Source organism: Pan troglodytes, chromosome 5 (genome assembly GCF_028858775.2).
Source record: "Pan troglodytes isolate AG18354 chromosome 5, NHGRI_mPanTro3-v2.0_pri, whole genome shotgun sequence".
In the NCBI taxonomy this organism is placed as follows: domain Eukaryota; kingdom Metazoa; phylum Chordata; class Mammalia; order Primates; family Hominidae; genus Pan; species Pan troglodytes.
Window position 1 is genome coordinate 92086824 of NC_072403.2, and position 10666 is coordinate 92097489.

General features: G+C 39.9%; 1 pseudogene; it reads right to left on the reverse strand.

Moving 5' to 3' along the window:
• Positions 1 to 290: 290 nt before the first annotated feature.
• On the reverse strand, positions 291 to 8228 carry LOC100610548 (adenylate kinase 4, mitochondrial-like; annotated as a pseudogene).
• Between the last annotated feature and the right edge of the window lie 2438 nt (positions 8229 to 10666).

A 10666-nucleotide genomic window follows, 5' to 3' on the forward strand; every position in this document is an offset into this window, starting at 1 on the left:
AGGAGAATGTTTCATCTTTGGACAGTGATACAGTTTCACTTTGTTCTTTTCCATCTTTATTTTTTTAGACCTCGCAGGCCTTGAACTTGTCACCATCTCCCTCAGGCAGACCAGTCCAAGGCGTGGCCATCATTTTATTTCAAATGACAAAGAAGGGACAAATCCTTTGGAGTCCACATTGGAGGTGGGGGGGAATGCCACCACACACCCGAAGGGGAAGAATTCCACAAGCAGGCTCCGAGGAGGGGCAGGGCTGGTGAAACAGACAACGTACCAGGGAATAAATGTTTTCAGGAAGCGCCTTCAAATGCCTCGCTGATTTCTCGTGACTTCAACTGACTTCGCCTTCTTCTTCCATTTCTGGAGACTTCAAAACAAAGGCGACAGGTCTTCTTGGCAGCCAGTGTCGAGGCCAATTGCAGAAAGCGGTCCCCTTCTTCCCAGTGCCACTCCTGAGTCCTGGAAAAATCCGAATGGGTCGTGAAGGTTCGAGTGTCAGCTCCTAGAGAGATCCCTTCCCACCCGCTCGGGCCTGGCGGCCAAAGTGCAGTGGCGAGCTGAAGCAGGGACGCTGGCCGGGTGCCGGGCCCGGCCGGGACGCTCTAGGCCGCAGTGTATTAGGTATTAAAAGTAATCTAGACATGATTTAAAGTATGTGGGAGGATATGCATAGGTTATATGCAAATACGATGCCATTTTATATAAGGGACTTTAGCATCTTCAGATTCTATTTGTTAAAGTCCTGGAACCAATCTCCCATGGATACCAAGGAATGATTATACATATATATGTACTATATATGTGTGTATATGTACATATATGTATTATATATAATATATAATACATATATGTACATATACACATGTATATTATATGTATATGTACATATATGTATACATATATAATATATAATACATATATGTATATATGTTCACACAGTATACTGATATAGATGTATATGTATATATGTGTATTTTTATTATACAATATGATTTCTATGATAAGCTCTTAAGTGTCAAAATTGAGCTTTAGCTGAACCTTTAAGTTTCACTCTCTTAATATGAAATAAATTTGAATCCTTTACAGAAAACCTAGAGATAAATACCAGTTTTTAAAAAGTCATGCTTGTTATTATGCATGTGTGCATCCCTTCATTATACAAACATTTATTGACTCCAGAAGTAGAATAAATGCTGTGATACAAAAATAAGACAGACAATATCTGTGTCCAGAAAGATAACGGGAACACAGCAGGAGCTGATGGTAGAGTTGGGTGTAGAGTCCAGACATGAAGGACTGTGTATATCATGCTAAGGAGATGGTTCTTTTCCTGTCACCAATGGGGAATTTTTAAAGCCTTTGAAGCAGGATAGACACAAGATCTTGTCTCTATTTGTACTTTAAAATGTTCTAATTCTTTGAGAAAAATGGAATAGTGGAGATATAAACCAGTAGATTATTGCGAAAGGCCAGGAGGGAGGTAGTGAGAGCTTAAACTATGGCAGTGGATAAGGGATGGAGAGGAAAGGATAGATTAAGTAAATAAGTAAAATAAACAGAATGGTCACTGTAAGTGAAGAAGATGGAAAAGGGAAATGCCTAGGGCAGTTACTGGTTTCTAGCTGGGCATTGTGGGGGTGACATTTATGGGAAAAGGGAACACAGAAGACCAAAATGAAATAAGAATTCATATGTAAAAATAACTACCTCACATAAGTAGTTATGTGTGAAAGTAGAAATACTGTCACTTATCATCATTATTTAAAAGTCAAGGTCCTGAAAATAATACTTTAAACTACACTTAATTTGACTGTAAGAGAGTGTATAATGTTTCTTTAGTCAGGCTATGTGTTTTGCCTTTATATTCTTGGACACAAATATATTGTTGAAGTCAGAAGTTGAGGCTGAAAAATGGCTTGAGTCCAACTCTTCTGAATTTCAGCGTGCTATGCTGGTGTCTATGCTGGTTACTATCAATATGGTGATCACTGGGTCTGGTAATGCACCAAACTACTGAAAGTGCAACTGGTTAGTTAGAAGTAATAGAATTCCTCACTGCCCCCCGCTCCACCCACCCACACACAAACTTAATGATTTAAAGCTTTGCCAGTCAACCATTTTGCAAATGTAGGTTATACAAAAAATCCAAGTTGAATAAGTGTGTGAATGGCCAATACAAAAAAAGATAGTAATGGCTAAAATGTATTGAGCCCCTACTATATGCCAGGTGCTATTCTAAATATTCTCAATTAACCTTCACAAGTCATGGAGTTAATGACTACTATACTACTCATTTTGAAGATGGGGAAACTGAATCACAAGCTTACCCAAGGCCATCTGCAAGTAGGTTCAAGCTAGTATAATATAATACCAGATCCTGAACTCTTAACCATTATACTAAAATGTAGTGAATAATGACCTCCTAATAAAGAGTAAAAAGGGGTTGAAGTCCCCAGCTGTTATTGTTTTGGGGTCTATCTCTCTCTTTAGATCTGATAATATTTGCTTTATGTATCTAGGTGCTCTGATGTTGGGTGCATATATATTTACAATTGTTATATTCTCTTGCTGAATTTATCCCTTTATCATCTTTTAAACTTCATTGTCTCTTTTTAGAGTTTTTGACTTAAAATTATTTTATCTGAAATAAGTATAGCTACTCCTGCTTGTTTTTGGTTTCTGTTTGCATAGGCTATCCTTTTCCATCTCTTTCACGTTCGGTTTATATGTGTCTTTCCAGATGAAGTGAATTTCTTGTAGGCAGCACACAGTTGAGTCATTTTATATCTTTAAGGTGGGGAATGTAATTAATTTACATTCAAGGTCGTTATTGATAGGTGAAGATTCATGTCACTATATTAGTTGTTTTCCAGTTGTCTTGCATATCCTTTGTTCCTTTCTTCCTTGTTTATCATTGTGGTTTAGTGGTTTTCTGTAGTGATAGGGTTTCATTATTTTCTCTTTCTCTTTGTATATCTGCTCTACCACTGAGTTTTATACTTTTGCGTGGTTTCATGATAGCCATCTTTTCACTTTAAGATGTAGGACTCGCTTAAGGATTTTTGCAAGACTAGGATAGTGGTGATAAATTCCCTCAGTTTTCGCTTGTCTGGAAAAGGCTTTATTTCTCTCATGTCTGAAAGGTAGCTTTGCTGAGTATAGTGTTCTTGACTGGCAGGTTTTTCTCCTTTCAGCACTTCAAATAATTCATCAAATAATTCATTTTCTTCTAGTCTGTAAGGGTACTGCAAAGAAATATGCGTTAGTCTAATGGGGATTCCTTTATGTGTGACTCAATGCTTTTATCTTGATGTTTTTAGAATTCTCTTTGTCTTTGACTTTTGATAGTTTGACTATAAAGTGCCACAGGGAGTAGATTTTTAGACTGAATCTTTTTGGAGACGTTTGAACTCCTAGATCTGGATATCCATATCTCTCCCCAGCTTGGAACAATTTTAGCTATTATTTTATTAAATAGGTTTTTCTACACCATTTTCCTTCTCTTTTCCATCTGGAACTCCCATAAATGAGAACATTTGTTCACTTAATGGGGGGTCCTATAAGTCTTGTAGCCTTTCTTTACTCTCTTTCATTCTTATTTCCTTTATTTTTTCTGGCTGGGTAATTTCAGATAACCTATCTTCAAGTTCAGAGATCTTTTTTTTTTTTTTTTTTTTTTGAGACGGAATCTTGCTCTGTTGCCCAGGCTGGAGTGCAGTGGCACGATCTCGGCTCACTGCAACCTCTGCCTCCTGAGTTCAAGCGATTCTCCTGCCTCAGCCCCCTGAGCAGTTGGGACTACAGGCACATGCCACATGCCCACCTGATTTTTGTATTTTTAGTAGAGACAGGGTTTCACTATATTGGCCAGGATGGTCTTGAACTCCTGACCTTGTGATCCATCCACCTCAGCCTCCCAAAGTGCTGGGGTTACAGGCATAAGCCACTGCTCCAGGCCTAAGTTCAGAGATTCTTTTATTGGCTTGATCAAGGCTGCTGTTGAAGCTCTCTATTATTTCTTCGATTCATAGAAATCATTAGCTGCAGTATTTCTCTTGGCTTTTTCAATGATTTTTATCTCTTTGTTGAATTTATCATTTGTGTCATAATTTTTTTTCTGATTTTGTTGAATTGCCTGTCTGTATTTTCTTGTATCTCATTGAGTTTTCTTAAGATCACTATTTTGAATTTCTTTTCCAGCAGTTTGTTGATTTCACTTTCATTGGGTCTGTAACCAGATAGTTATTATATTTCTTTGGTGGTATCAGATTTTTCTTGCTTTTTAATGTTGTGTGTGTGTGCTCCTATGTTGATGTCTGTGCATCTGGTGGAAAAATCACCTCTTCCAAAACTTCTAGAGTGGATCTTGTAGAGAAAAACTTTCATCTGCAGTTGGGTTTTGGTGTGCCAGTTTGGAAGGATGTAGTGATTCTATTTTCAGACAGGTACAGTGCAGTCAAGAACACTATACCCAGCAAAGCTGCCCTTCAATAGCTTCTGCAGCTGTTCAAAGTCAACAGTAACTGTGAGCACCTCAGTAGCATAAGCTGTAGAAGTTTGTGGGATGGCGGTGGCAGTGTAGGTTGTTAATAGCTCCTCAGTGTCAAGGGCTTTTGAAGTCCTCCTTGTTTTCCCTACAATGAAGAGACTTAGAGGAGGGAATCCTTCTTGATATCAAGTGTGACATGGCTTACTATTAATAGCAGCTGCAGTGGCATTGGATTCCAGGTGCAGGTGCTTGAGGCAGCTGTGGGGTCAGGATCCTAGGTTCAGAGTCTCACAAACCTATAGTGATACCTGGGTCTTGGGGTGCAGATTCATTCTCTGTAGCAGGGTTGGAAGACCAGGTAGCCTACAGGACCAGAATCTGTGACTCTGAGGCACAACCTAGCACTGCTCACGGAACTGGATTGTAGCTACAATTCCTATCTTTTGGGGGCAGGGCACAGCACTGGCCCAACTCCAGGGAAGAAGGGGTGCTGTGGATGTTTGGGCCTTTGGAGCAGGGTATGGCTGCAATTTGGGTGTCTGTCCCAATAAGGCTCAGTGTGTCAACTTGGGTCCCAGGGGATGAGGCACCATATAGTGACTCTAGACTCTGGAATGGTGGGGCTCAGCAGTATCCTGACTCTATGAGGCTACATGCAGTGGCAGCAGGTACCCTAAAATGGGGGAGCACAGCTATCATTTGGGCCCTGGGGTATAGGGAAGAAATAGCACAGCAATGATTCTTCTTTCCAAGGAGAACAGTGTTTCAGCAGCTCAGACACTAGAGAACTAATTATGCTCCAGGGAAGCAGGGTCCTAGAGTTTGGGCAAGGTTTCTGAGTTCACTCATTGCTCTGTTTCCCTGGCATGTGGTGTGTGCTATGTCATCTCAGCCCTGAGATGTGCAGCTGCTAACAGCTTGGCAAGGCACCACTTCCCCAGGGGGCAACGTGCTGTTTCAGATCAGGCCCAGGTGGTGTGACTGTTTTGGGCAGCCCAAGCACCACTTCCCTGAGATGCATGGCACTGCTTTAGCTTAGATACTGGAGTGTGTGACTGCTCTGGGTGGCCAAGACACTGTTTCTTGGGATGCAAGGAGCTGCAACAACTTAGGCACTGGGGAGGTGGGGCTCCTTTGAGTGGCCAAGGTACTGCTTTCCCAGGAGAAGGAGTTCCGCTTTGGCTACAGCTCAAGGAGGAGGAAGGAGCAGGTGGAGCAGCTTCACATCTGCTTGGTCTCACAGGAAAAAGTGTAACAGCTGCTCACAGCTTGACATGGGGATGTCAGGCCACCGGCCTAGGGTGGTTCGGTGGTAGCTTAGTCTCAGGGGTGAGAAGAAGCCATGGCTATTTGTCTTTGGAGAAAGACACACTTCTGTAGTAGTTCCAGTTCCAAGATGGCACAACACAGGAGCCACTGGCCACAGGGGGCAGGGACAGGGTTAGCTCCTTCTCTGGAGACAGCGTAGGTATATAGACCCCAGGAAGCTCCCTCAGCTGGACTTAGTGCCGGTGAGGACTGTAGGGGACCAAGGTCTGTAGGTGTCCAAGGTGTTGATGGGTGTTCCTGGGATCATCTTCATCTCTAACTAATGAAGATGAGTCAAGTCCTGGTGAAATACTATGAAGTATTTGTCTGTAACCTTTGTGTTACGTTTAGTCCTCTTCACTGTCAAACTCTCCCTTTTCCCTCAGCTTCCTTAACTCTTCCTCATTTTCTAAGGCTCTCTCTCAATTCAATCAAAGATCTGAGATCATCATTTACATTTTAAAACTCATTTATATTAGCATATTAATTCTCCTAGATTTAATCCCTTTTTATATTTCAACAAACGATTTATTAATGTTACGTTACAATGAGTGACAAAATATTTGTATCTAATTCTAGACATTGAGAGTTAGATTCTAGAATGAATCGTTGGAATAGAAGAAAAATAACGATTTTGTTTTCTCATAATTGTAAAACTGTCGTGTTAGTCTAGGCACAGCTAGTGCAACATTTTCTTCAATCTCACAGGCTCCATTCCCTTTACTACTTGTAATACACTTGGGTCACTCACAGGAGAAAGACACTGTCAACATCAGTAGTTAGCATTTTCAAAATGCATTTTGTTGTCTTAAAAGTTATGCTGTTATTTCAGTAATCTCATACAGTCTTATTTACTTCTGTGCATAAGATATGAGTTCTCAACATTCATGTAGGTGAATATTTCCCATGTTTTTTGAGGATTCCCAAAAGACTTCAGGAAGTTCCCAAAATAATTTCAAGTGTTTAATTTTTTCACAATAAAAGAAAGGAGCAATGTCAATCCGTGAGAGTCAGACCAGCAGCTTAAGTAAGACCCTCTTCATAGCGCAGTTTCTGGTGCATGAAGAGACTAAATTAGCCTTCTTGCTCTCAGTTCTTAGAAGAATTTGAGAGGAATAAGAGCAATAACTACCTGTATCATTTCATAGCCTAAGAACAGAGAAAATAGATGTCAAAAAGATAGATGTTAAAAAAACCGAAGCCAATTCCTTTCATCCTAGGATGTCTGAAAAGGAGAGATTCTATGGAGCATGGGTGCAGAAAAGAAGGAGTTATGCCTATGAGAAAAAATGAACTCTGGACACAATCACTCAAGGCCAGAGAAACAACCACTAAGAGCAATTAGCATCAGTTTCATTGTCACCAGGAGGGCACATACCTGAGAACCTAGGACAAAGCCTGGGATAGAGCCTTTAGCATTCTTAGGCTTACTGGTGCTGTGGTTCAACAGTCTTTGACGGAATGGAGAGAACCAGAGACCACCACCATCATGTGTAAAAAGGATACTATTGCAACAACAAGGCTGCAAAAATCAGCTACAGTTTAGGTTGTACACCATTTGAAATCCACCCTGTACCCATTTGAATCCACTTGCTTTCTTGTGAAGGGCTTGAGAAGTGCAGAGACACCTTAAACATGTGAAGGTGACTCTTTTGAAAGGCAGAAGAGGAACTCTTCATGAACTCTTTCTACTCATTAGTTTTCCTATCACTTCACCATTAAAACTAGAAAAGAAGCTGCAAGCTATCTCAGCTAGCTTCTTATTTGGACACAATACCAATACTATAGACACAATTGAATGAATGACCAAATCTTCCTGATTCTTCCATTGCACAGGGTCAATATGTGTCTTCGACTAAATAGCTGTGATCTTGTTCAAAAAAAGCATGTAAACACAGGGCTTGATTTTGTTAGCCTCTATCCCAGAAAATTTGTCGATCACTCCTTGGCTTTTGTATAATTCAGTGACTGGCTTTGCCACATCTTTGTACTGTCTTAGCCTTGCAGCAACTGCTTTGGGTTTATCATCCTCATGCTGGGCTAATGGTTCACCAGCGATGTCATCAATTCCACATATACGACGTGGATTAAATTCCAGGTTATATACCCTTCCGCTAGGAGAGGATCTTTAAGTGTTTCAAATGGAATGTTTAACATGATCACTAGATTCACTTCACAGATTTTGTCCAGGACATCAGCTTGCCCTGATGTCCTAGGAAAGCCATCTAGGAGGCAGTGCTGCCACATCTATTCTCCAACTCCAACATCATTAGGCATGTGATCACAGGTCTAGAACCAAAAGACCTTTCTCTATGTACTGCTTGGCCATGTCACCAACTCCGGTGTTGGCCTTGATGTTCTCCCGCAAGCAGTGGCTACTAGAGAAATGTTGGAGGCCTAAGTTCTGGGCAGTCCTCTCGCACAAGGTGCCCTTGCCCTAGGCAAGCAGCAAGAGGATGACTGCACAGGAGTCTGGAAGCCATTGCCTTTGCTAGGAGGGGGTGGCCAAATGCACAGCCCAGATAGCAGTCCCAGAGGGAGCCCCGGAGAGTTTTGTTTCTTGGCTTCTACCTCTGGCACCTTTTGCTCACACTGGGACTTGCCAGCCTTCCGCCATTTGGCAGGAGGCAGAACTCCAGGAGGCCACCAACAGACCCTGCAGGGTGACCTTTTATTTTCAATTCTTAAAGAGATTTCAGAAAATTAGGGCAGGTATGGTAGGTAATTTTGTAAGAGTAGACATGCCTTTTTCTCAGGCATAAAATCACACTGTAGGAGCACCTGATACTCCAAGGATTCAAACCAAATCCTCTTTCTGCTCACAATAATGTAAGCAACAAGGCAAAATTAAATAGGCAGAGATTAATTTACTCTTGAAGGAGAAGAATAAAAGAGTCTCTTGCCTGATCCAGGCATATGTATACATACACACACACACACACACACACACACACACATATATGTTTCTATTGCTGAGTGCCTTTAAAACCTTAGTTATCGCCAACCCTCCGATTCTCAGAACTAGTAGTACGCAGGAGAAGGCAAGAACTGAGGACAAATGTCCCAAAATCCCAAAAAGAGTATGACCAAAGAGACTGACAAGATAGAAATGCAGAAATAAATTCAGGGGAGCCTGAACTAAGAAGAAGGTGGGGAAAGTGTCAAAAGCTTGTGAATCCTAGCTACTGGAGTACAGGCTGTTTGGCATTTAAAATAGGTGTTTGTGATGGATAATGATAAATATGGGGTATTAGAAAAACATTATTGATGTTTATTTGAGATATTGAAAATTAGTAAAATTAAATGAGCAAGATTGTAAATAAGGTTGAGCATATAAAGGAATTCTAATTACCTTTAGGGTTAGTCTATTTACCCTAACCTTAACCCTAACTGTTTTTGCGAGCTGCTTACAAAATCAGAAAATCATTTATGTGAGCTGCTTACAAAATTATTTATGTAAGCTGCTTACAGTTTTAGAAATAATGGTATATGGCTATACGGCATAATAATGCTTGCATGTATCAAGTTAACCTGTGTTTTTTGTGTGTGATTTCAACAGGAAATCCTATTTGTGCATGCTCTATGTAATTTATTACTCATGTAACATGGCTCTTTACTCACCAAATGAAGAAGCATAGCAGAAATTCCTGAGAACTTATTTAAACACAGAAGTAATATATCTGTAATGCTGGGCATTGTTCTGAACATTATATAAGTATTAGCTGATTTAGTCCTTACAACAACAATCTTCTGTTGTACTATTAATCCCATTTTATACCTAAGAAAATGAGGCATAAAGAGGTTAAATTACATAGACAAAGCAAAACAATGAGTTAATGGTGGTGAAAAGAGTATTTGAACCCAGGCAGCTTATCTTTGGTATCTTTGCACTGCTGTAAGGTTGAAGTGTCTCTGGATTGAACGAAGTATCTGGTTCCTTTGTCCTCAATGAGGTAGAATCAGCAATTGGAGGTAGGAAATGGGTTGCTCTAGAACTGAACATCAGCTGAACATCAGGGTGGCTCAACAGAAAGAAAGGAGACAAAAGTAATGTAATAAAAGCCAACAGATTTCAAAACAATCAAAGTATTCTAGAATCAATTTTTGTACATTTCTCTTCTGTAGAAAGAGTTAATTACTACTGGGAAATTTTGGGTGTTATTTAATAGTTACAAAGCTGTTTCTAAGAGAAAAGGCTTGAAATCCCATTAGGTAAGTCAATCCAAGTTATTCTTTAGCTGTCTTTAGTCCAAAAACACTTTATCACAAAATAAAACAGTAATAACCATGCATACTAATGACCCTGAGTCAACAAGAACCTTCCCCAACACACATATAAACAAACACACACACGAATATGTACACATTTATACAAGTTAAGACATGAAAGATGTATGTGATCCACTTTAAACTATTTCCGTTAATATCAAGTCAAAGAAATTGATGTTTTGATGTATCTTTGGGTAAACATAATGAATGTGAAATTCCTGATTCTTTCTATGTGACCCTCTGAACTGAATGTTTATAAAGCATAATATAAAATATTTTAGTCTAATAAATTCACCTGCACCAATCTATTCAACTTCAAAAACTATTGTCTACTATTCTTTCATCATCTGTACCTCTGTCCCCACTCTACCCCTCCTTGATTATTATTATTTATAGTTTTTCTTATATACATTGTATATATACATTCAATGAAATACATACATACACACACACACACACTGATAGAAATGTGCAAATCTTAGCAGCACAGTTTTGACTAATGCATATACACACGAAACCCACATACTTTTTTTTTTTTTTTGAAACAGGGTCTCACTCTGTCGTCCAGGCTGGAGTGCAGTGGCGTGATCTCGGCTCACT